General features: G+C 38.0%; 1 long non-coding RNA gene across 1 annotated transcript; it reads right to left on the bottom strand.

Moving 5' to 3' along the window:
• Positions 1–1,120: 1,120 nt before the first annotated feature.
• On the bottom strand, positions 1,121–24,630 carry LOC118605325. Its single transcript, XR_004952065.1, has 3 exons — positions 24,531–24,630; positions 15,530–15,634; positions 1,121–1,306 (listed from the first exon to the last, which is right to left on the bottom strand). It is a non-coding gene; the product is annotated as an uncharacterized LOC118605325 (long non-coding RNA).
• Between the last annotated feature and the right edge of the window lie 2,241 nt (positions 24,631–26,871).

The following is a 26,871-nucleotide window of genomic DNA, read 5'->3' as shown; positions in this document are numbered from 1 at the left end:
ACCCTCCATGAATGCATCTAAGCAAACAGAGAAATAGATCTCAAAATTGTCATCAGTTGCTCTAGGGTAAGAAAAGAACACAAACATTTTCCAAGAGGCAGAGGCAGAGGCTATAGCTAAGTTTCAAGAGAGGATGGAATATCATTCAAAATGGGATCTCAGTGGCCTTGTTCAAGTATATCATGATGCTCACTTTTAAGCGAAGGTTCATTTCATAGTATTAATATCACAAATGTGGACAAAGTGTTCCTGAGATCTAGCCATCAAGAATGGCGAAGATATAAACCTTAATGACTTCATCTCTGAAATTCAGTTAAAAAATCAATGATCGTTATTAACTTTGAGAGGGAAAGCCCTCAAATGTGTCCTCTCTGTCTCACCCTGACATCAGAAGTGTCCTTCATACACTTTTGTTCCTTTTCTTTCTAGTGCATTAAAATTAATGGGGGTGAGGGGTGGGGGGGCTAAAGAAATGACACGGAGTCAATGGGCATGCCAGATCTTGTTACTTTTTAAACTGAGCGTCTAGTGGCTTGTAGTATTGCCTTCTTGGAAAGAACAGGAGGCTAAGGTGCAGATTTCCATTTCAAATAGAATTTTATGAAATGTAAGGGTGATAATTTTTAACTTAATAAATTCCATATTGTTTGAATAACAGGAATATCGATACCTGGTCAATACTTTAAATCATGCCAGTATTCTCAACAGTCAGATAAATAATGTGAATTTGAAATAACCAAATTTTAAGTTATGGTTTATTCTGATAAGAATAGAAATTCTGCTTGCATTGCTGACATAAAGGAAAAAGTAATGCCCTTCCTACCCTTGGAAGATGTGGTGGCTCCTGCCAGTTGCAGGCGGTGTAGATGTCTGGTGGTTGTCAAGTGTGGCACTGGTTTGTTCCAGATGTTTGGAGTGTTGTTCTGTCTGTGTTAGCAGGTTAGATATAGGGAACTCTTTTGATCATTATATTATTTTTGTATTGTCACTATAGTAGTTACCATAAACTTGGTGGTTTAAAACAACACACATTTATTTTCTTACATTTCTGGAGGCAAAAGTCTGATCAGTTTCACTGGCACGAACCAAGGTGTTGTGAGGGCTGTACTCCCTTCAGAAGCTCATGAAATCCGTTTCCTTGACTTCTCTAGCTTCTAGAGTGACACTGCTTGCATTCCTTGGCTCATGGTCTTTTCTTCCATCTTCAAAACCCACAGTGTAACATCTTCACATCTCAGTCTCTATCTGTCTGCTGAGGACGTCATCTTGCCTTCTCTCGTCTGTAGTAGAATCTCCCTCTGCCTGTCTTTTTATAAAGATACATGTTATTATATTTAGAGCCTGCCTAGATAATCCAGGATAATCTCCCTATCTCAAGATTCTTACCTTAATCTCATCTGCAAGGCCCCTGTTACAATATAAGGTAAAATTTATAGGTTTAAAGAATTAGAACCTGTATGTTTAGGGGGACATTCTTCATCCTATTACAGTCATGAATCCTCCTTTTGCCCTTCCTTTACTTGAGTGCCTATAATGTGTCCATTATTGCGATAGTTCCTAAAGACACTTGGATCAATTAGAGTTTATCTCTACCTTCAATAAATTCAATTTAAATGGAAGTATATGCATATAATAATGACTGTAATGATATAGACACCACCAGAGAGGTTTACAAACTGGGTTTTCAAAATATCGAGGAAGGATGGTCATTTCTCACTGAAAAAGCAGGGAAGTCTTAGAGATTTTCCTATGAGAATATTTTAAGTGACACAATAACACTGCAATCTGGAGAATGATGAGGATGGTAAAGTGTCTGAAAATTGCCATCTGAGGAATAATTAAATAACCCAGAGAAAAGAAAATTTAGAGGATATTTATGGAAGAAGAATTGTTCTTACTTTCAGTTACATGGGAGAGAAGAACTAAGATTAATGTGTAGAAATAATAGGAAAGTAGATTTGACTCCTCATCAGAAAGTACTTCACAATAATTTCGCACAAGATAGTGCATGTCCATCACTGAGAGTGGATAGGCAGAGCAGGATGGGTGTCTGCTGGCATTGGGGCAGAGAGCATTTCTATATTTTAGGGCATTTAGGATAGACATCCTTCAAGGAAAATTTCTAAATTACACAAATTAAGAAGATTTCAAAATAACTTAGAGATCTTATAGGAATAGTAAATCAGTCATGATATGCTATGTAATGCTATAGTAAAAAAAATCACAAAATAGGCTCATTTCTTGCTCAGGTTACATATTTGTTTCAATTTGATTTGGGGCTCTGTCTTATATTGTCCCATTTGGATGACAGAGGCTCCATTTGGAATATTGCTGGTTGCCGAAGCAGGTGTTCTATAGTGTTTCATATAGGCAAGCAATTAAAATACTCCAGCCCTATATTACATATGCCCCACATTATTGCCCAGAACCAGTCACATGGTCAATTCTACCATATATCTTGAAGGTGAATAAAACTAATATCAACTATAGCCCACTTTTTTGACACTAAATCTTTGGCTCACTCTCTTCCCCATGCACAGAATGCCTCCATCTCCTCCACAAGAGAGATTATCCCCAAAACAAGGCTCTCTGGGTGAAGACTAGAGTCTCTACATGTAGTCCATGTGTGGCTCTTGATTGTGAGATTTATGAGATTACAAGTTATCTTCACCCTTCCCCCTACAACTCGAACTGTGTCCAGTGCTTGAACAGGGATAGGATGACCACAATAAACATTCCCACTCAGAAAGGAAAAAAAAAAAAAAAGGAGGAACAAGAGATATTGATATCTAGCAATTATGAAATCTACCTGGGTAGATATTTCTGAGAGCTGTTTACCCAGTGACGGTCCCTAAAGACACATAGGTGAATGAGAGTTTACATTTACCCTCAAAAAAAACTCAGCTTAGATGAGGACATAGCTGCATATAGTTGGCTGGAATGCAAGAGAATGCAAAAACAGTTTTTTGTCGTAAAGGAGGGATAGTTAATTCTCAAAGAGAAATTTGGGAAACTCATAGAAGTCTATCTTATGAGACTGTGTTAAGTGGAACATTCCCATGTTTGGCCCCAGTTAGGCTCTCTGAGGACCCTGCAGTCCAGTCGCTGTAGCCCTCGGCCCCACCCTTAGGGAAGCTTCTCCCCTTGACATTAATCTCATTGACCACAAACAAAACAGTGAGAACAGCCTTCTTGGACCACTTGCTGTCTCTGGAGATTTGGAGTCCTAGGGTTATTATAACTTTTAAACAGTCAGTGACTCTATTAGTCCAAGCCCGTACTTCTTTGGTAGTTCATACATCTCTTTATCGGTTTGATTAAAATCAATCCCAAGTGCCAAATAGTCATATCTGCAGTTCCTTTCAAGACATCATCCTCAGATTTTCTGTATTATCTTGATCTCTCTTTTGAGTTTAATGGTATTCAGTGGGATAACCAGACCTTTAGCACATTTTTCCTGAGTTATTTTACCTAATTAAAAGAATTTCTTTGGTGGTCCTATAATAGGATTTTTTTGTTGTTGTTTGAGATTTCTTAATCCATTCATAGGTGTCAGCTCTCAGCATAATGGCTCTTGCTGTGATTCTTTCTTCAAGCTGAATTTTGATCAAATTTATCTTTATTGCTGGAGTTAAGAAGCAGGTGCCTCTTCCAAACCTGCTAAGACGTCTCGTATTTCCTTTTGCTCTAGCTTGAAAAAAAGCCAGTTCTTTTATGAGCTATTTTTTTTCATAATTCTTTGCCAAATGCAGCAATAAACACATTCAACTCTTGTTTCTGGTTTCAGATATTTTATACAAGTTCACTGAGTACATGACTGCCTCTCATGTTATTGTTAGCTATAGTTTTACCAAATGCTATGCCACTAGGTAACTGAATAGCCATCTTTCCAGCCTCCAATATCAGTTTCCTCACTTCCCATTACATGATCTTTTACCCAAGGCCACATATTTTAGATTATTATTTAGCAATATCCCTTATCCCTTCTGTTATCAGTATCTGTATTATTTAAAATAGGTTAAACTAGGTTACGGCAATAAAAGAACACCAAATCTCTGTGGCTGTAATCAATAAAAATTTATTTCTTGTTCTAGCAAAGTCCATTATGGGTTGGGAACTCTCCAGAACATCTGTCTTTTATATGATGGTTCAGCATCTTACCTCCATATCAACATTTGCTTCTATGATTACTCCAACAGTGGAACAATAGGGTGGAGTGTTGAGCCTTAGCAATTAAAAGATTCATGTGGAATTAAAATGTGTGACTTCTAATTTCTTTGGCTAAAGGAAGCTACATCTCAAGGAACTCAAGGAAAATCAATTCCCTGGTAAGCTTGGGGAAAAAAAGAATTGTGCAGCCCTGATATCTATCACAGATGTCAACTTTCATTTTTTTCCAGGTAAGAACTTTGAACACACACACACACACACACATACACACACACACACACACACACACAGTACATATATACACTATACTGCTGCATCATAATATATAATATGTTATACCACATTACAATATATATGTTACATACACATTATAATACACACATTTTATATCTATATACGTGTGTGTGTGTATAAAAAATCAGGGTTGAGCAAGCACTAAATGTTCACACAAGTTGTATTAGCAAGTAGTGCAGACTCCTGGGGAGTGCCCTTTGACCAAATAATAAAGGAGAAAATACTGTGCTTAAAGAGTATTCCACATGATATTCTGGTACCAGCTATGGCATCACAGTCCCACTCATGGGTAGCCCTGAAAGACGGTAAAGAAATGATCTATTGTTTAGTTATGGGGCCACTGGAAGACAACACCTGGTAAGTTGGGGGTGCTGTTCTACAAGATGTGGTATATCCTCTGAGCCAACATTTTATATAAGGTGCTGTTTCTTTCATTTTCTCCTATTATTCCATAGTTCACCAAGAGAAGGAAGTAGCCTGGCTCCTTGCTCTATTGTACCTAATAACCCACTCACATTCATTTTGCTTCCCATTTCTGTAACTTCGGGATCTGTTGGTTTAGGAGTCTTAGTTTCCAATAGAAGTTTAGTTCCAGTAGTGGGTACAAAACGGTTCAATTAACCTGGAAGTTAAAAATGCCACGTGGTTATTTTGGATTTCTCATGTAACTGAGGCAAAGAAGAGAATCACTGTACTGTATGGAGTTATTGATCCTGGTTTTTAAGGGGGTATTAGGGTTGTTGGTACAGAGGAATACGTTAAGAACCTAAGAGATTCTTGCAGTGGTCCCCAATGTTTTGGCACCAGAGACTGGTGCCGCTATGAGAATTTAATGCCTGATGATCTGACGTGGAGCTGAGGCAGTGATGCTAGTGCTGGGGAGTGGCTGCAAATACAGGTGAAGCTTCGCTTGCTCTCTGGCTGCTCACCTGCTGTACGGCCTGGTCCCTAACAGGCCACAGACTGGTACCGATCCACAGCCTAGGAGTTGTAGACTCCTCCTCTAGAGCATCTCCTAGTGCCTCCATGCCCTATAGCAAAAGTTAATTGCAGACTATAGCAACCCAATGCAAGCTAGTAACTCAGATTCTTCAGGAATGAAATCTGGAATTATCTGATTAGATCAAGAAACTTCAACTGGCTGAAGGCAATGGGAATATGGAATAGATAGTGGAAGAAGGAAGTTATAGATAGCTATGATGGATCAATTGTAGAAACAAGGACTTTAGTAGCTATCAAGAACCTCCAAAGTAGCTTCTATATATTAGTTCCATTTTACAGATAAGGAAACCAAGGTAAACAGAAGTTAGCGTGCCTAAATTCACACAGCTGTCAAGTGTCTGGGCCAAGCTCTAACCAGATCTATCAGACTCCAAAGCCCATGTTTCTTCAGTTATACTCCAAAGAAGACAAAGCAGGAATGTAACTTAAAAAAAAAAATGGGTAAATAATTGGTATAAGGAAATGAAGGTATAAGGAAAAAAGTTCATGTAGAGTTTCAATAACCTGGAAAAATCAAGACAAAACTTAGTAGGATAATCCTGCCATAATTCCAAATCCTGTGGCAGGAAGCACAAAAGTCCCGCAAGGAAGGAGACTTTTAGCCCGAGGAGCCTTCTAGTGTGAAGGGAAGGTACACCCACCCACCCTCCCCTCTGCAGCAAACCATTTCTGTGCATGTGGTTGTTAGGTAGGTAATGCCAGCATTGAGCCAGGCATTAATCCCACGGAAGAACAAAGCCATGGGTCTGTCATGCACTTTGCAACTCTTAAATATCACGCACTGCAAAGTGATCAGGAAGCTAAGTGCTTACTTAGGACATTGTGGGGTGAGGCTTAAAGATAATCTGTTAGACACAATTTTGCATTCTCTTCAATCCGAGATGGTGCTCAAAAGGATCCAAGACCACAAAGAGCATTTTTGGGTCTCAGCCTACTATTGTTTGGAATCAGAGCTGCTTCTGGTGTTCTGAAGGAACTGGAGGGCACATCTGGAAGGTCACATCTGGAGGGTTGCTCAAAACACCCAAGAAAGCTCTGCCATTTTATCTTTCCAAAGTACTGCATAAAAATTTCTCAAGCACGTAAATGGAGTATCAATTCCAGACTTTGTCTCTTTGGGACAGCAGAAGTTTTGAACCTTCTTTAAAAACAAGATTCAGAGTAAAGAAATAGAAAAGTTTTACAATGGGAAGGAAGTCCTCATAAAAAGCCTCTTTCAAAATGGGAGGCCCTGAGTATTAATAGTACTGAGGTGTCCTCATCAAACTCCTGTTGCTCTGTGCAAGGCCACGTTTTGGTGCTCAGAGGAATTGGGTAGAGGTATGACAGGTGCTCCAGGCCACAAGAGAGCAGCACCCACTGCTGTCTCTGTCTCCATCTCTCCTGCTGGGGTTGCCCTTACAGATTGCCCCTGGGTTTTCAAATGGGCTGGGGAGTTGCCACCACTACATATAGCCCTCAGGGTAGAGTTCCTTACAGAGTGCTTGTAAACCACAAGCATCAGTGTCACCTCGAGTGGCTCTAAAAAGGCAGATCCCTAATATCTACTCCAGACTCCCTTGGCATCTATATTTAAAGAAGTTTCCCTGGTGATATTATACATGAAAGTTGAGACCCATCTATGTCACCCGATAGTAGCAGTTAACCATCTATTGAATGCTTATTATATGCCACACATTTTATTTTTAGAGTTTTATCTATATTATTTTATTTGCTCTTGACTCCGTTCTCCAAGGTTAGAGCTATTATTATCCCCACAATTTTTACAGAAGCTGAACCTGAGGCACAAGGAAAATAAATAACTTCTTCCAGGTCACGCAGTAATTAGTGAAGTCAGGATTTGAACCCAGGGAGTATTATAGAAAACGTGTTCTTAGTCATTATGTTATACTCTGAATTTGTCCTTTTCCTTATTTTGGCCAAGACAAATAAAATTTTTAAAAGATGAACTATCCTAAGAGATGAAGGGAAATTGCATTTCAGGGGAGATTTCTTTATCTCTGCACCACAAGACTATCTGGGCATGGTTGGTTTGGTTGGCATATCTTCCTCGGTACAAAGTCCCCTTTCACTTCCTGTCCCTTACTCAGGAGGAGACATGTTGCCCCATCTGTACTCCAGCCTGCATTCCAGCCTGACTTCCTGCTCCTCTGCCGGAGCCCCAGCTCCCGGTCAGCGGGTCTGCACTTCCTCGTACGTACACCTTGGCCCAGTGTGATCGCTCCGGTTTTCCCACCTAGCGAAGGACAGTGGATCCTTATACAACCTTAAGGACTGGCCAGTTCAGCTCCTCCTTTCTCAGAGAATCTAGCAGGAAACCCACAAAAAATCTTTTTCCTGAACGCGTCAGGCCCACTTTTCAGCCCTCAGCCCAGTTTTCTGCATTCTTCCTTTCTCTCCTGGAGTGGGTGGCAGTGCTTAGCTACCTCTCTTAGAGCTTCTCTAACTGGAGGGGTTCTGTTCTCATTGTGACAAGAGGAGCATAGGACTCAGTTTCCTTATTGCCCTAAAAGCAGACACATGGTTCTTTTCCTTTGAAGAGTTTTAGTGCCATTTGTTACACAAGTAGAGCAAATCGTGCAGTTTAAGGAACTTAACTCTATTTTTGTTGTTGTGCCTGGTGCACAGCCCTTAATTCTCTTCCCGAGATGGCTACTGAGATGGACTTTCAGCTTTCTGTTTCCCCTGAGGGTGAAGTTTCATCAGCATCTTTCCTCTTAACATAGTTAACATAGTGCAGTGCAGTGCAGTGCCCTGTGTCCCAAGCTGGGTATCTCCACTCCAGTGACTATAACCTGTGTCACCAAGCCTGCGTCCTGCTCAGAAAGGCCTGCTTTTGGGCGTTGGCTCTCAGAAGTCTTCCTGGCCCATTTCTTTTTGAGATGAGCTCCTCAGCTCTTAGGTCAGGTATGAGAGAACAGCCCCATCCTTACTTTATCATCACTGTTACTGTAAGTATATATGCTTAACTTTAATATTATAGTACTGTCGTAATGTAAATTCTACAAAATTAAATAGATAAAATAAATTAAAATTTAATTAAATCGATTAATTTACTTAATTTATTTAATTAAAATGAAATAAAAATAAATGCATTAAATTCCGTAAAATTAAAATTCTGACTATTCCCCTGAAAGAAAGCCCAGAGTAGTAGAAGAGCAGGTTGGCGGGGCCACATCAGTGCTCACGATCGAGCCGTCATCTCTTAATAGACATTTTCTGGGCAGGGGAGAGAGAAAATCTGCTACTGTTCTGGCTTTGGAGGTTAGTTGGTGATGTGAGGTAGAGAAATCCTGAGGAAGATAGAGCTGGCTTTGGGGGGCACTAGAGTGAACAGGCTAAGAATGGACATTGGAGTCGGACGGGCTAGGTTTGAATCTGTCCTGCTTAAACGTCTGTGGTAACTTAATGTGGGCAAGTTAATAAATTGCTATGTCTCAATGTTCTTATCTGTTGAAGGATAATAATCATACCTACTTTGTAGGGTTGTTGTAAAGACTAATGAGATAATACACTTGGCTTCTAGGAAATGTTGTGTAAGCGTTAGCTATCTGAAGCCACATGGCCAGAGAGAGAGTGGAAGAGAGAGAGAGAAGCTGCTGCTTCTGGTCTGAGTACCACATTTTGAATAGCAAGACTGAGGACAGGCGTCAAAGTCCAGGGGAAAATGCAGGGAAATCCTGGAATGATTGCAAGAGGAAATGAGGAATGGGAGAGTTGGAAGGAGTTGTAGCTGCTGTTTTCTTGTCTTATATGTAGACAAAGTAGCTTAATGCAGAATCACCCGACATACGGAGGCAGTTATAGACTCCTAGGTCCTATCTTAGACTTACTGAATCAGAATCTTCAGGGGAGGATTTCGAGAGTCTGTGTTTTTTATAAGCATCCCAAGTGATCTGTATCATTAGACAGGTTTAGGAAATACTGACAAGAGTGTTGAGGAGAAAGGCAAGACAAAAACTACTAAGCTAGATTCAGACTTTGACCTTACAGTGGAAATCCAAAAATTATATGTGATATGAGGGAGGTTTTCTGAGTCATCTGTAATTGTTTTACGCATTGCTTGAAGAAAATTTCCATTTTACTGAATATTTGTTTAATGATTTGCAGGCAAAATTCACATGGTTTTATGGCTTTAAGTTCAGAAGATGATAGGAAAACTTTGGAGATGAGAGAAAGTGGTAACAAAAAATTGGAACAAAATACCTGGGAAATGTGAGTTCCTGAAAAATCTGAGTTTCTAGAAAGAAAAATGACATTAACAAATGAAACATTAAACTCCTATCATATGTTGTATTAGGAGATCATCGAAACCCTGGTAAGCTCTAGATTTTAATTGTTGTCTTTGAAAATCGGTGTTAAACTTGAAACTCCAGAAGAGTGTCTTCAGACATGCTTTGCAAAGTTGAAAGTATTGATTAATGGGGTAGCCAATTTCATCATATTAGGAGCCACAGATATGTCTATAAATGTGATCCTCAGGACAAAAGTAAGGTGAAGTGAGGTTCTACCTCAAAGGAGCTCTCCCACCTCCCCCGCCCCAAGCTCAGAACAGAGATTTGATCTCATGAGGAAACTCGACTTTGGACCTCTGAGGACACTCAGTGTATGTAGCTCAGTGAAGCTCACCTGGTGGCATAGATTCAGCCTCAAGATTTCCAAACTTCATTATCATTTTCCACATTTTTTTCCTAGCATTATTTTTATTGTGGTAAAATACATATAAAGTCTACTACCTCAATTATTTTTAAGGGTGTAATTTAGTGGTATGAAGTACATCACATTGCTGTGCAACCACCACCACCATCCATTTCCAGAACTCTTTCATCTTGCAAAACTAAAAAGGTCTCCATTAAAGAATAATTTCCCATTTCCCCGTCCTTCCAAACCCTGGCAACTACCACCATTCTACTTTCTGTCTCAATGATTTTGACTACTCTAAGTACCTCATATAAATAAAATCATACAGTTTTCATTTTTTTTGGTGTCAACTTCCATTTTTAAAGCAGGGAAAATTTGTCTTAATCCAAGTTTCTGCCCCTTGTGCTTTTTCTCTCATGTTTACACATCACACCTTCACATACACTTTGTCCTATCACTCTTTTCTCTTTACTCACATGTGAAACTTTTCAAAATGTTGATGCAAAAGATGAAACATATTTTTGTTCTTACTAAACTGTTAAGGATTGTAATTCTTAATGAATATTTTCTTAGTGGAAATATTTTCGATAGAAGCGAATACTTTAACAGAAACAACTGCTTAGCAAAGAAATAAATCTCAGATATCAGTGAGTAAATGAAAGATATTTATGTTGGATGGGAAAATATGGGTAAGGGTAAAAATTCCAAGGCCTAGGCCACAGCCCAGCCCAGTTAAATCAGAATCTTGGGGGGTGGGCTCCAGGTATCTGTGTTTTTTTGCAGTTCCCCCAGTGACTTCATTGTGCAGTCAAGGTTGAGAGTCGCTGTCCAAAGCAAGCACTAAGACAGTGGCTGTCTGTCATGCCTGCTCGTGAGAATCCTTAGGGGAGCTTTAAAAAAAGCGCCCAGTGCTTGAGCCCTGTCTCAGACCAATTAAATCAGAATCTTTGGGGAATGAGGCTGGGCAACGAATGACATCTTTTTAAAAGCTCCCAAGTGATGCTAATGTATAGCCGGGGTTGAGAACTACCAAACTGAAAGATGAACCTTTTTGAGAGATTAGTAATAAATTCATCATTGTGTTTAAAGCAAGCCCCATAATTGAGTATATGCATTATTTTTTTAACCTTAAAATAAAAAATAATTTTGATGCTTCATATATAGTTTCTGCTTATGGAAAAAATAGAATACTACTATAAAGCAAAGGACTGAGAATGGTATAAGTGCATATCAAAAAAACGAAAATAAACAAATGATAATAAAAGTCTCCAGATATAATCACTCTTAATTTTTTGATGTATATAATTTCTTTCTTCTAATTTTTATTTCCATATTTAAATGAATTCATATCGTACATACTTAAAAAGAACTTTATTGTGGGGCAATTTTGAACATATACAGAGCAGCCTGAATAGTATAATAATCTTTTATTCTCAGTCACTTCACTTGTATCATTTTCAACTCATGATTCATTTTGTTTTATCTAAACTGTCTTCACTTCTTCCTCTCTTGAATTGTTTTTGAAGCAAATCCAAGGCAGTATATCATTTCTCCATAAATAGTTTTTAAATTTAATATATTATAAATATTTTTCTGTGTCACTAAATATTTTCCTATTACTCATTTTTAATGGCCTTATAGTAGTTCATCCTATGACTCTATCATTATTTATTTGGACAAGCCCCTGTTGTTGGACGTTAAAATTGTTTCTAATGTTTTACTACTAAATACAAACCTTTAATGAATCTCTTAGTGAATCTTAGTGTAAAATCAATTCTCAGAAGGGGAACCGGTAGCTCAGAAATTTTGCATGCTTTAAACATTTTTTACATGTTTCATCAGACTGCCATATTCTGGGTAATTAGGTCTGGCCCACACTCAGTGGAAAGGAGTTACACAAGGGCATGAATAACGGGAATTGGGGCTTATTGGGAGCTGTTTAGAAGTTATCTATCACAAGTTCCATGCCAAAATTTGAAGCTTGACTCATCTTCAAGAACATATGAACGTAGTTATTTTATAGTCTGTGTCTAATATTTCTAAAATTCCTGTGGGCCTTTTAATGTAGACTTTTATTTCTGCTGGTTCCATCTCAAGGCTTCTTTTCTCCTTGCATGTCTGATTATTTTTAGTAATGTGGATTATCCAGTCATTAAAAAAATTGTGAAAATAATTTGAGGCCTAGGAGGATGTTGTCTTTCTCTGAAGAGGATTTAAAAAGTTTGATTTGGTTAGATTATGGTGGTACAGGGGAGAGGTAGCAATTTGGATTCACGTAAATCTGAGGTGAGGGAATGGGATTTTCTGTATTACCTGGAGAGCTTGAAGTTGGTTTGCAGTCCATATAAGGGCTTGTTTATTTTTAATTTATTCTTCCTCTTAACAAGTAAACTTTCAAGGTTCAGTCCAAGATGGGGGTTGTTTCCCAAGGTCCCACACGCTTTATGGTCTTTGATTCTAACATTTGTATTCGATTTTCCAAAGCATGACTCTGCCTTTTACTTATCCTTTCCAGAGTGATAAATGTCCCCAGGACAAAAACAGCCCAATTACAGGGATCACCTTTTTGAGTTCCTGCCTTCTTCCTAGATCTTGGTCCAGTAATTATTCTACCATCATGTTAGCTTTTTGATACTTAAAAAAAATTTTAAAAATATTTCACCACCTTTTTTAATCCATCTTTGGTGGCAGGGTTAGTCTGAATGACCCAGTCCACTCTTCAGAAGCTGAGGACCCAGATGCTTTCCTTTAAGTTTTACCACAAGTTTATATTTCTAAAAAATATATTTAGGTTTCTTTTTCGAATTTATAAACACTTTTTGTATGGTATGTGTTATTCTGAACCTTGCTTTTTTTTTTTTTAACACAATATTATGTTTCTCAGTGTCAGGCATGTCGATGTGTGCAGCTGTACTTCATTAATTTTCACCAAGGTATAGAATTCTATTATATGCTTATATCACTTTATCAATCTCTTATCAATGGGTACTTGGGTTATTTTCTATAGTTTTTTGATTATGAACAGTGCTATAGTTACATTTATAACATTTAATGAAAATATTTTGAAAAAAACTAAATAAATGTAAAAATATGTCATGTTCATGAATAAGGAAATTCCGTATTGCAAATATGTCAGTTTTCCCCAGATTGATTTATAGATTTTCTTCTAAAACAAGCTAACAAGTAAAAACCTCAACAAGCTCACTCGTTATTTTGAATCCCAGTGAAATAATTTTTGCATCCCAGAGAAATAATTGCTTCATTCAGAGATTACCAATGGATATAAAACCATTAGCTGGAAGTTGTTTGGAAAAAGGATATTTGCATAATGCCAAGGTATCATGCCACAGCTGACTTGCTAATTGCAAACGGAAACATGGACTTTTACAATGGAGAGATCTGGCATTCACTCTCTTAACCAGGGAGCAAACTCAATATCAGTAATGGTGGGACAATCTGTCATGATGTGACTCATGATGCGATGTAGTATTAAGTACCCAACAATAATGATGAAGTATGTGTGCCAAAAGTATTTCACCTAAAGTTAGCCAAACTTTCAAGTTAGCCATATGTTCCACTTACAGGAAATACGAGATATAGAAGAGAAAATTAAATAACGCTATTAAGAAATAATCAGACAAATCTAGAATGTGAGACAGGTATAGGACAACTAATTTGATAGCTATAAAATGTCAATGTCATTTAAAAAAACGATGAGGGGATTATTCTAGAATACAAGAGTCTTAAAAGACATAATAATTAAACATGATATGTGTGCCTTGATTGCATCCTGGGACAACATAATACTAATTTCTAAAGACGTGGACTGAATATGAGATGCTTATAGGGAATTGTTAGTTTTCTTAGATGTGATGATAGTATTATAGTTATGGAGGAGGAATCTTTCTAGCACTGGAGAAGCTCGAAGGGCCCCTGGCAGATGTTCAAAGTCCCTGTAATGGACTAATGGAAATTGAAGACATTTGAGAACCAATTGCTTCCTTTAGCCCTTAACTCCAGTCTCCTTTCCAAATCCATATTAAACCCTAACTACTACAAATGGGAGAACTGACATGCTGAGTTACTTCCTGGACTCAGGCTTAACAGTAGTACACATGGCCAAAAATCTCTAAAAGGGGAGAAAGGAATAGCCAAGCCCGCCAAAATGCTGCAATGTCAATCTCCGCATATACAGAGCTGGCTGAGGAGCAGCAGAACTGATGTAGGAACTGGATGAAATCTAGGTCACGCATGGGTGCCAGAGGCAGGTGGGCGTTCATGAGGAGCCATATCAAGTACTGTTTCTCAGATTTGCCTCCTTGGGATAATACCCAACCCCTCAGGGTTTGGGGTTTAAGTGCTAGTTAAATATTTGGATTTCCAGGTCTCTCTCCAGACTTGCTTCTTCTTAACATGCAGATGATAACCCTAGAATCTTCTTTTAAAGCATGTTTAGAAAACACGGGCATGGAGGAAAGTGCATTCTAAATTGGGATTTGGCCTGTTAACCTAATCCTCTGTTAGCTCTCTGCCGAAACGTTTGCTTTTATTTGTGACTGGTGATTTGCATTTATGCTATGATTTCAGACTCTGGTAACATGTGGGGGCCTTATTTGGATAGAAATAGAGATCATTGTTGCTCAGTGAACCCTTTCAAAAGTCCAGGAAAGGGACAAATACCAACCATTTTCTAGATATGGTGCCAGGCCTTTTAAACATGCATTATTTCGTTTATTTCTCATAGCAACCTCAGGTAGGTAATATTTCCTTTAACACAGGAGGAAAATGAGGCTCACATAGGCTTAGTAACTTGCCTCAAATCATAAATTTAAAAGGGCAGGACTAAGATGTCTTTGAACACTCTGGTTGACATTAAAGCCCTTAGCTGCTCTGTGAGAAAGGAATGGTTACATTGCCTTTGCGACGAGCAGGACACTCCATCTTGGGGAGGAGGAAAGTGACGCACAGAGGTATGAAGTGAGTTGCTGAAAGTTATACGGAGAGCGATGGTGGATCCAGGATGGATCCCAGGACCGTTAGGTCCTGTTCTGGGGCTCTTTATATCAAGCCATTTAGGTGCCTGCTTGTAAGAGGAAACCAGGGTCCTGCGGGCCCCCCATGGTCTCCTGCACAGAGTCCTTCCTGGCAGAAGGTCCCCCTGTGGAGGTTTGCACTCTGGACTGTGTTATGTGCTTCCTGGCTAGCTTCACTGACCACACTCAAACCCGAGTCTCTCTGCTATGATCTCAGGCCTTTGTATTACCCATCTCTCGTTTGCTATTTCCCATACATTGGAACAACTAAGAAAACCATATAAAAGCACATGTGTATGAGTTGGCTCTGTTAGATGAGGTTTTTAAAGAAATTTCCCTTGAAATAGAAGCCAGGCATTTTGTTTTAATGGCTGCCTGTGAAAACTTACCTTGTACTCATTAATAAAGCAAAAGAGGAAAGTCGCCAGGCAGGGGCACGGAAAGTGACCACAGGAGACAGATGATTCAGTGGGCCGCAGGCTGTGTTCTTTGACCTGGTGAACCAAGGAAGCTCTCTGTGAGTCACAGTTGGTGCCCAGCAGCCTCAGGACACCGCGGGAGCACGGACCTGCACATTCCTTTCCCTCCCCCTCACCCCCATTCCACGGCCTCACCATGTTCTGGGAATACACTCCGAGCTTTCTTCATGAGCGGTGTAAATATGTTCCACACCTTCTCTCATGAAATCCCCTCAGCCAGGGATGCTTTTCCTGATTTTTCTCTCTAATCGAGTCCTAGTCCTTTTCTAAAGTTAAGTTCAAATTCTTTCTCCTCCGTGAACAGCTTTTCATCCCTTGCATGGAGACAACCGCTCTTACTGGGGTTGAAGGATGACTGTGTATTTCTGTGCCTGAAGCTGTGGAACTGGCCAGCTTGGCCCTAAAGGAGGGGAGGGGACGGCCTCTGGGAAGAGGGCTGGGTGCCCACCCCTCAGCTCTCCTTCTGGAGGACATTAGAAGCCTAATGGAGTCCTTAGAGAGATGGTTGCAATGGACTGTGAAGACGCTGAAAGGACTTTAAGAGAAATCTGAGGGCACACTAGGAGGAAGGAGCTGACACCAGAAGTGGTTTTCAGAACAAGGACTGTTCAGGGCAACAAAATCACAGGCTGAGTAGTCAGAGATGTGCTAAGTCTTACAGTGGAAAATGGTACAACCGCTGAGCCTGGATTCTAGTGACTTCATAGAGTGTCACTGGGACTTAGGCAGAAAAGGCTTGTCTTTTTAAAAGACTAAGAGAGCTAATGAAAGCATTTATGGCTATGAGATGGGTTCTTTTTCACTTGGTCTCACACACTCTCTTTGAGGATGCCTCTGTGTGGGGGATTTGATCTGGAATCGTCTAGCTGTGTTGCGGGCCACCACTGACCTGTGTCCTACCTATGTCCCTTAGGATCACCTGAAATTGTCAATCTAGTTTTGAAGATCAAGGTTTCTCTTAAAGATATTTCCACAGTTAAGAGAAAAAATACTTTTCAGTGGTTGGACCCTGCTAATGCTCTCTTTTCCTATAGTGTCTTACAGAGCTCAACACTCGTCTCAGACCCCACAGTGCTCTGAGGGACCCCTCAGCTCAGTTTAGAGTCAGATTAGTTCCATGGCCTTGTGTGGGCTTCTAAGGGAGAAGGAAAGAGGAAAATACGATTATCCTTCTGAGTAGAGAGTGAAGATAGAGATAATGTTGGAGGTAGATGGGATTGTATTATTAATTTATTGGAATGGGTATAGAGGTATGCTTATGAAAAGTTGACCCCAGAGCAAACTCTTGAAATTGGAAATATTTTTTTGTTAATCTTCATAATTAAACAGAAGGTGATTTTTCAGCAGGAAATTTTAATCCTAAAGTGGTACAAATTGTACTTTCCAAAAGTAACCTCTTCAAAAAATCAGACACTTTAAGAGAAAAATGTTTCGATAAGACATAAATGATGATTAGAAGTTGCAACCTATCCATTTGATGACGAATGGAACATGTTGTATTAGAAACTGGGTCGCTTTCATTGCCAGACTCCTTGGTGCCCTAATGGAGATGTTTGTGGCATCTTGGAAAATGTAGTGAAAAGAAGGACTAATTGGTCTTACAGAATCTAAGGAAACTTGATTCTGTGCCATTATAGCATGGCACCCACAATGAAGTTTTCTACTTTCCTCCTCTTTATCAAGCATATAGAATCAGTACAATTATAAAATACAGGCACTCCTCACTTTGCATGGTTCCAATATGAACAAATTTCTATGAACGTGAATTAAATAACAGCAGTCTCCCAACAACACAGTTCAAATGTCAGTTACCACAGTATAGTAACTGTGAGTAATTGCATAAAGTACAAACTTCACTGCTAACTCTTCCACAAATTACTGTGTAAATAACAGATGCATATCATGACCACTGACCAATTACATCACTTCTTTCAAAATCTCTCGATGAGTAGTTACTGAGCCCCTGTTATTCAGACCACCTGCAGACAGGAGAGCCATCTATAGTTAGATTGTTTCCTTGTTACATATAACAGTAAAAAATTTTTTTTAATTGAGAAATTAAAAAAATGAAAATGAAATTGAATGAAAATTGAAAAACAGAACTGCCTAACATAGATGAAAGTGCCGGAAGGAAACAAGGAATGATAACAGTGGAAATGAAATTTGAATTGAACATAAATGGAATTCTAGCAGAAATAGCTGACTGTAGAGATGTCAATACAAGCACTGTTTAGGAGATTCTAGATACAAGTCTTGCCTTCACCAAGACATAGAAAAGAATTTTGTTTCTTATCATAAGTCATACAGCAAGGAGGCAAGCACGGTTGGAACTACTCTTGATAATATATTTTTTTAACAAAGAAATAAGTCACTTTACTTCTCAATGTTTCTTATTTGTTAAATTATAATATACTAAACACACATTAGCTTTACTATATTTCATTTCCCCATACATTTATGACCAACAGTAAGAGAGTTTTTAATGCTTTGACAAAAGTGTTTAAAGGTCATGGAACAATTGTAATTTTTCCCATTGATTATTAAAGTGGCTTTGCATGATTCCAGCTTGCATAGTCATTTTTAAGGTATCGTACTACTGTGCAAAGTGAGGACTGCTTTCTCACACACACACACACAAACACACCCACACACCCTTCAGGCTTTGATTTGCTAATTTTTGTTTGGGATTTTTTTGCTAATTTTTGTTTGGAATGTTCACTAGAGATTGGCTTATAGTTTTGCTTTTATAGTAGTGACCTTATTAGGTTCTGTAATCAAAATTATTTTGGCCTCAAAAATTGGAAAATACTTCTTTTCTTTCCTATTTTATGAAAATGATTGTGTATAAGATTGGCATTATTTTTCAAATATTTGAAAGAATTTACCATTGAAGCCATCTTGTTCCAGAGATTTTTTTTTGTGGGGAGGTTTACAATTAACACTTCAATTTTGTTAAAAGATACCAGATTTTCTTTTTTTTTCTTATCTCAATTTTGATAAGTTTTGCTTTTCCAAAAAATTTTCACGTCATCTAAAAATTTAAATTTATAGCTATAAGCTCATTTATGATATTCTTTTACTATTATTTTGATATTTGTAGAAACTCCAGAGGTATCTCCTTTTGCAGTCATGATATTGGTAACACGTGTCTTCTATTTTTTTCTTAAGTGTTGCTAGAGGTCTATCAATTTTATTAAATTTTTCAAAACAATTTTTGTCTTTGTTTTCCTGTATAGGATTGTTTTCTATTTCGTAATATTTATTTCGACTCTACTCTTTAGAAATTCCTTTTTATTGTTTTGAGTTTAATTTACTCTATTTTTTTAATCTATTGAGTCTGATACTTTAATAATTGATTTTTAGCTCTCCTTCTTATCTAATTCATATATTTAATGTTACAGAGTCTCCTTTTAGCACTACATTAGCTGTTTGCAAGTTTTGATGTCCCCCTGTTTTTATTTCCATGTAACTCAGCCTACTTCTTAACTTCATTTGTGAATTCTGCTTTGATCCACGGGTGATTAGAAATATTACTGGTTAATTTCCAAGCTTTTGGAGTCCTAGCTGTTAATTTCACCTTGCTGTCTAGCTTCATTTCACTATGGTCAGTGTCCTGAGTAATTTCTGTCCTTTTAAATTTATTGAGGCTTGCTTTTATGGGTAAAATTATGTCTCCCCAAAGATGTTGAAGTCTGAATCTGTGAATGTGATTTTATTTGGAAACCGAGTCTTTGCAGATTAACAAGTTAAGATAAGGTCATTGGGTGACCGTAATGACATATGACTGTGTCCTTATAAAAAGGGAAAATCTGGACATGGAGACAGAAAAATACCAGGGGAATGTCACGTGAAGATGAAGGCAGAATCTGGGTGATGTATCTATAAGCCAAGGAACAGCAAAGATCGCCAGCAAACCACTGGAAGCTAGAAGGGAGACATGGAACAAGTTTTTTCTCATAGATCACAGAAGGAGTCAATCCTGCCTACACCTTAATCTCAGACTTTTAACCTCCACAACTGTGAGATAATAAATTTCTTTAAGCCACCCAATGTGTGGTACTTTGTTATGGCAGCCCCAGGAAACTAATGTATTTGCTTCATGGTTCAGCAAATATTTGATTATGCAGCATAAAAGAGTAATAAAAGATCAAGAAAGAGCTCCTGGAAGATAAAAATAGGATAGCTAAAATAAAACATTCAGTAAAAGGGTTGGAAAATTAAGTTGAGGGAATATCACAGGCAATGAAGAGACAAAAAGAAGGCAAATAAGATAGAAAATATAAGAAAATTAGAGGATTAAATTATGAGGTACAACATCTGTTTCATAGGAGCTGCAAAAAAACCAAACTTCTGAGTTAAGTTCAGGTAGAAGAAATAATAAAAAAAAAGTGAGAAAAGTTTCCATATTTGAAGAATATATCTCTACATTCAAATGACTGAGTCTGCCTGTAAAAAGTGAAAAATGACAAAACACAAGGAACATCATTATGAAGTTTCAGGGTATTATTCCAAGTGATGGTTCTAAAAACTTCCAGAGAGAACCTATATGATGAAAACTATAACACCCTATTAAAAGAAATCAAAGAAGATACAAAGAAATGGAAAGATATTCTATGTTCTTGGATTGGAAGAAACAACATAGTTAAAATGACATTACCTAAAGCTTTATACAGATTTAAGGCAATTCCCATCAAAATCCCATCGATATTTTTTAAAGAAATAGAACAAAAAAGCATCAGATTTATATGGAAGCACAAGAGACCCTGAATTGCCAAAGCCATCCTGAGAAAAAATAACAAGGCTGGAGGGACTGTAGAATAATTCGAATTATACTACAAAGTGACAGTAATCAAAACAGTATGATATTGGCAGAAAAACAGACATACAGATCAGTGGAACAGAATTGAGGGTCCAGAAGTAAACCCTTGTTACATGGGCAAATAATTTTTGACAAAAAAAGCCAAAAACATACAGCAGAGAAAGGAAAGCCTCTTCAATAAATGGTGCTGGGAAAATTGGAAAGCCATCTGCAAAAGAATGAAACTAGACTGGTGTCCATCACCACACACCAAAATTAACTCAAAATGGATTAAGGACCTGAATAAAACCTGAAACAATAAATTGCATGGAAGAAAACATAGGAAATGAAACTCATGAACCTTGGACTTAAAGAGGATTTTATGAATTTGACCTCAAAGGCAAGTGAAGTGAAAGCAAAAATAAATGAATGAGACAACACCAAATTAAAAAAAACTTCTGCACAGCAAAAGAGACTGTCAATAAGGTAAAGAGACAACGATCCAAATAAGAAATTGTATTTGCAAGCAATGCCTCTGATAAGGGCCTAATATCCAAATTATACAAAGAACTCATACAACTCAATAATAACAACAAAAAACAAATGATCCAATCAAAAAGTGGACAGAGGACCTGAACAGATACTTCTCCCAAGAAGACATACAAATCGCCAACAAATATTTGAAAAGATGCTCAGCATCGCTAGCTATTAGGGAAATGCAAATCAAAACCACAATAAGATACCATCTCATACTTGTTAGAATAGCCGTCATCAACAGGACAAGTAATCACAAGTGCTGGAGAGGATGCATAGAAAACAGAACCTTCATACACTGCTGGTGGGACTGCAAATTGGTACAGCCACTGTGGAAAACAGTACGGTGGTTCTTCAAAAAACTAAGAATTGATCTACCATATGATCCAGCAATCCCTCTACTGGATATTTACCCCAAAGACTTGAAAACCCATGTCCATAAAGATATATGCACACTGATGTTCATAGCAGCATTATTCATGGTGGCCAGGACATGGAAGCAACTGAAGTGTCCTTTGAAAAATGACTGGCTAAAGAAGCTATGGTACATATATACAATGGAATATTACTCAGCCATAAGAAGAGATAAAATAATGCCATTTGTGACAACATGGACAGACCTTGAGATAATCATGCTGAGCAAAATAAGCCAGCCAGAAAAAGTTGAAAATCACATAATATCACATATATTGGGCTATAAACCTAAAAGCAACAAACAAAGAGGACAAACAAGCAAAGACTCATCGACATGGGCAATAGACTAGTGGTTACCAGAGGGTGGGGGTGGAGAGGGGCGGGGGAGATAGATGGGATAAAAGGGGTCAAATATGCGGTGATATAAAGAAATCTATCTATGGGCAGTGAACACAGAATGTAATGTATATATATGCCTTACTGTTGAATTGTATGCCTGAAACTTACTGGATTTCGTTAACCAATGCCACCATAATAAAATTAAATTAAAAACAAAGGAAAAAAAAAGATCAAACAAAAAAAGATAGATAATAATGAGTTTCAGTGAAAACAAAAATAAAAAATAAAATAAATAAAAAGTTCCAGAGAGAAGGAACATTCACATTTGAAAGATAACAAATAAGAATAACATCTAATTTTTTAACCTCAACATTTGGCAGCTAGATGATAGAGGAAAAATAAAATTCTGAATAAAAATACTTTATAACCTAGAACTTTATATTTAATCAAAACATGAAACTAGAATGAACACTTTTTTCGAACATGTAAGGTTTCAAAAAAAAATTACCTATCATATACATTTTATCAGGAATTTACCAGAGAATATACTCCACCAAAATAAGGAAAAAATCCAGGAACTAGAGATCCAGTTTAGAATAGCACTAATGGGAAGTTCCTAAATGGAAGTTATGCAGCAATCCTAGAGAAGCAAACTGCAGAGAAAAGTAAGAGTTTGGAAGAGTCTGCAAGGGCGGGGTGTGCTTGAGAGAAGGAAAGTGGTATATTTACAAGAGAGACAAAGAATATTCATTGTATATAATTGGAGACCCTGAAAAAGAAAACCAAAACAATAAACCAGAACTAATATGTAAAAATTATAATTCGAGGAAAATCACCTGAAATAAAAGAAAATCCCTATTAACATATTAAAAGGACACACAGTGACTTGGGGGAAAATTCCCATTATAGTTAACTTTAGATGTTTCTTAATAAAACTGTTATATTTTAAAGATAAAGAAAAAAATCCCCTGGGCCTCTAGGTAAGCAACCTAATCACTTGCAAAAGCAAGAATATTAAGGTTTCATCAGACTTCTCAATAGCAATATTTAACGCAGAAAGTTGTTTAAGAACTTCGACATAAGGAAAGAAAGTCTGAGCCAGTGATTTTATAGCCATCTAATTTGTTCTTCAAGTATCAAGGATACATAACAGCTGTTTTGAATATGCAAGTACTCGTTAGCTCATGCTGTGCAAGCTACTAGAAGACAGGCTTCAGCCAAGCAAGATATGATTGGAGAAACTTAGGCCAAAGAATGGATGATGAGCATTGGATATATTCAGCTATAGACCTAAGAATGAATCAGAGGAGGAAATAAAAGTGGAAAATGGTACCAAAATGTTATGTGTATGATAAAGTATAAAAAAATCAAAATTATAAAAATAAGAGGGAAAGGGGAAAGGAGGGGAAAAGTAAAACAAGTGAAATGATTTCCATACAGGTTTAATTACATGTAATAATATAAAGCTGTCAAGTCCGATAATAGAAGCCAAAATAATATTAAACATACTGAAATAGGCACTAAAAATAGCATTCAATGACATTCTAGTAGCATAGTATCCCTAGCGGCCAGATTTTGGTTTATCAGTCCCATTTTCCACAAAAAGGACACCTTAGGTAGATGGCTGATTTCACATCTGGGGCAGAGAATATATACGATGAGCCTAAAATCTCTTGTTTTTCAGAAAGCAAGTAAGTAGTCAAAGAGTAATGGGATCATGTCACAAAGATACAAGAGCCAGCCTGGGGGGCTCACACTGGCCAAAGTTGGGACAATTTGATGATCAAAAAGAACAGTGACTATAAATTATTAAAAGATATTAAACATAAAAAAATCAATGAATCCTAATCATTTGTTTGAGAAAAATCCCAAACAAAGCAAAACCTTGCTTACTAACCATTGAGATGACTACTACAGCAACTTCTTACCCTGAATATTAGTATTTAAAAAAAAAAAAATCAAGCACAAAGTAGAGACTTGTGTCAGGACAACGACATTGATTCAGGTTTTAAGAGATGATCTTCCTTACTGAAGAATGCCTGCTAAAAAACAAAGAGTTGGAGAACTAGATAGTCACAACGTATGCAGCTCAGACCCAGAGCTGGCACCAAGGGGAAAAATGTGAACTTACTTGGAGGGATCTGGTAATCACCATATTGGCCCCGATGATTAAATCAATATCCAAACGGTGAGATGACCGGAGACCATGTGCGGTCTCCAGGGGTGAGGCAGGGTGATGCACGTCGCATCACTTAGGACCTATTCTTGCTTAAAATGTTTAACCTAATTAAGCTGTTATCTCTACTTCAGTTTATAAGTAATACAGGTGATACAGGGAAAAAATTAAATAATACCATAAGAAAACATAGCAAAATCCAAAATGTGGCTGTTCTACAAGACAGGTAATTACTTTGATCTTTTTTAGTAGGAGAAAAAAAAGAAAAGGTTGGCCGTTCTCAGTTAAAAGAGACTTCAGAGACACATTCACCAAATGCAGTGGGCGGTACTCGCTTGGACAGTGGTTTGAATAAACCAGTTACAAAGGTATTTTTTTTGGGGGGGGAGTAACTGGGAAATTTAAATATAGAGTAGGTATTAGGTGATATTAGGAGATTATTAAGAATTTCGTTAGGTGTGAAAAATGCTATTGCGATTATATAGAAATAGGGCCTTACTTTTCAGAGATATATCGGGGTGAGATATTGTAATGTCTGTTATTTGCTTGAAAATACTTTAGTAGAAGAAAAATAAAGAAAGCATTTTTGGTTTAATTATCTCACCTATGAGTGAAATCATATGGTTCTCAACTTTTTCCATTTTACTTACTTCGCTCAGCATGATGAACTCAAGATCCACCCACGTTGTCACAAATGGCAATATTTCATCTTTTCTTGTGGCCGAGTAATATTCCATTGTATATATGCACCACATCTTTGTCCAGTCATCAAGGGAGGTCAAATATTTGGTGGCAGCAGCAAGTTTAATTTTGGATGGTGAAAACACAATGCAATATACATATGATGTATTATTGAATTGTACACTTGAAACCTACTTGATTTGATTAACCAATGCCACCCCAATAATTTTAATAAGAAACAACAACAAAAAAGTTTTAAGACAATACTAGTAAAAATGTTTTTTCAACAACAAAAAAAACCCAAAAAACAAAAAAAAAGCAAAACTATTGCAAAATATTAACAATTGCAATGTCTCGGTGATGTGTATATGAAAGTTCATTATACCATTTTCTCTACTCTTTTGTATGTTTGAAAATTACAATAATAAAATTTTTTTTAAAGCTTTTGTAGCTAAAGATGTCTGACAATTGAAATGCCTGGCTGCCTCAGTATCCTTCTGGTTCCTCTCTGAGGTTAGTGGAGAGGGAACTGGAAATTATTCGGTAGAGTGATAGGATTGTTTCATTACTGGCTATGAGCTTTAAGGCCCTTAATCATAAGGTTGGAAAGTGACCAACAGGACAACTGACCAGGACACAGGGTGTGACCACATGTTCAATGGCTTTTTCCTCGGTTCCATCTTGGCCTGAGGCTTCAAGTGCCATCTCACTGGAGGCCAGACTGTCCTGGACAGAGTCCCTTAAGCAGTGGAGCAGTCATTCAGATGGTATTTCACAACTTGTGGCCTCCCCTCTACCCCATTAGGGAGGTTCGACTGGGATCAATTATTTGTCTATTACTTCTAGCTCTGAGAGTCATTTATCCTCACATCCTTGTGTGTCTGGCCCAGTGAAGACTTGGGACCTAGGAGAAAGCATGAAGCTCCTCTAGAGAACTAAATCACTCTATCTTTGCCTGAAAACACCAGGTTTGAGAGAAATAGGGACTTTGGTATTTAAATAATTAACACTCTAATTTCTAATCTCAGCGGATTAAATACAGATTCACTGTAATGTATACCTGAAAATTTGAAGTGAGCCTTTCATTTATAGATAAAGACAATGTAGTGCAGAGAAAGGGAGTTTGTAGGTAGAGCTGGCCTCTTCTTTCTGAATTCAGATTCTTTTCAACTTACCATACTTCCTACTCAGTTGCTTCAAACTCTTTGCCTCCATCAAAATCCTTTCCTGGTGTTATAGCAGTTTTTCAGATGTTTCTACCTTCTTATGCCTTATAGTCGACTTTGATAAACATTTAAAGGACCAGATTGTGCTTTACTTAGAAAATTGGGGGAATCACGGCACCTGTAACATAGGCAATTATGGTGAGGACAAATGAGTAATGGGTACTGATGTCAGAGAATGCTGCTGGAAACAAACACGGAGGGAGGCTGGGTGAGGCTTCAAGGTGGTATTCTCAGTGGGATCCTCAAATTGAAGTCAGTCTTGTAGGACAAGAAATTTTGTTTTTGTCTGTGTTTCCAGAGCACAAGACGGTCCAGACCCAATCTACCCATCTGAAATTAGCAAGAGATTTCTGTGTAAACCAGCAAAACTTTTCAGAAAGACCTGCCTGGCTATCCAGAGGCCCTACTATTTGTGTCTGTGTTCAGGGCATTCTCTTCCCAAGGGACATAACTGTCAAAACCATCACCAGCGGTTTGCCTGGTGAATTTTGAATCAGAGCAAAGGATGTTGGGTAAACTGGGAGGACAGAGTATCTTATGTGAAGTCAACTAAGTAAACACTGAGGGAAGAGGGACACTACTTTGACTTAGGCTCGACTGTCTCCCCCATGTTTTCTACATCCTGGTGCCCAGTATCAGAACTGTGCCAAAACCTCCGTTAGCTTGACTGCCTCTCAAGTAGATTCAATGAGATGCTAAAGGGTGTTCGAAACAACTTCCATAGATGCTCTAACTTGTTCCCCTACCCCACCCCCAGTCTGCTGGCTATGGTTAGAAATCTTGCTTCCTGACAGACAGAATGGCACTGTGAGACAATAGCTGCCTTTGTGCTTTGATCCTACATTTCCCCGGGGCCAAGCCAGACTGTGTTTGAGGATAGGAGAAGAGCGTGAGTTATTTTCCAGGTAAGAACCATCTCAGTTCAGACCCTTTCTGTGTCAGGTTCTGCTTGAGGTTTGGACTCACCCAGGCGCCACAAATTCTGATTCACACCAAAGGTAGGAGGTTTAAGGAAAGGTTTATTGGAGAAAGCACAATGAGGCCCCCTGTTGAGGTCTAAAATAGCCACAGGCTTTTGTTTTAG

Source organism: Rousettus aegyptiacus, unplaced genomic scaffold (genome assembly GCF_014176215.1).
Source record: "Rousettus aegyptiacus isolate mRouAeg1 unplaced genomic scaffold, mRouAeg1.p scaffold_m13_p_7, whole genome shotgun sequence".
In the NCBI taxonomy this organism is placed as follows: Eukaryota; Metazoa; Chordata; class Mammalia; order Chiroptera; family Pteropodidae; genus Rousettus; species Rousettus aegyptiacus.
The sequence above is the reverse complement of the archived record's forward strand: the minus strand, read 5'-3'. Positions and strand labels throughout refer to the sequence as shown.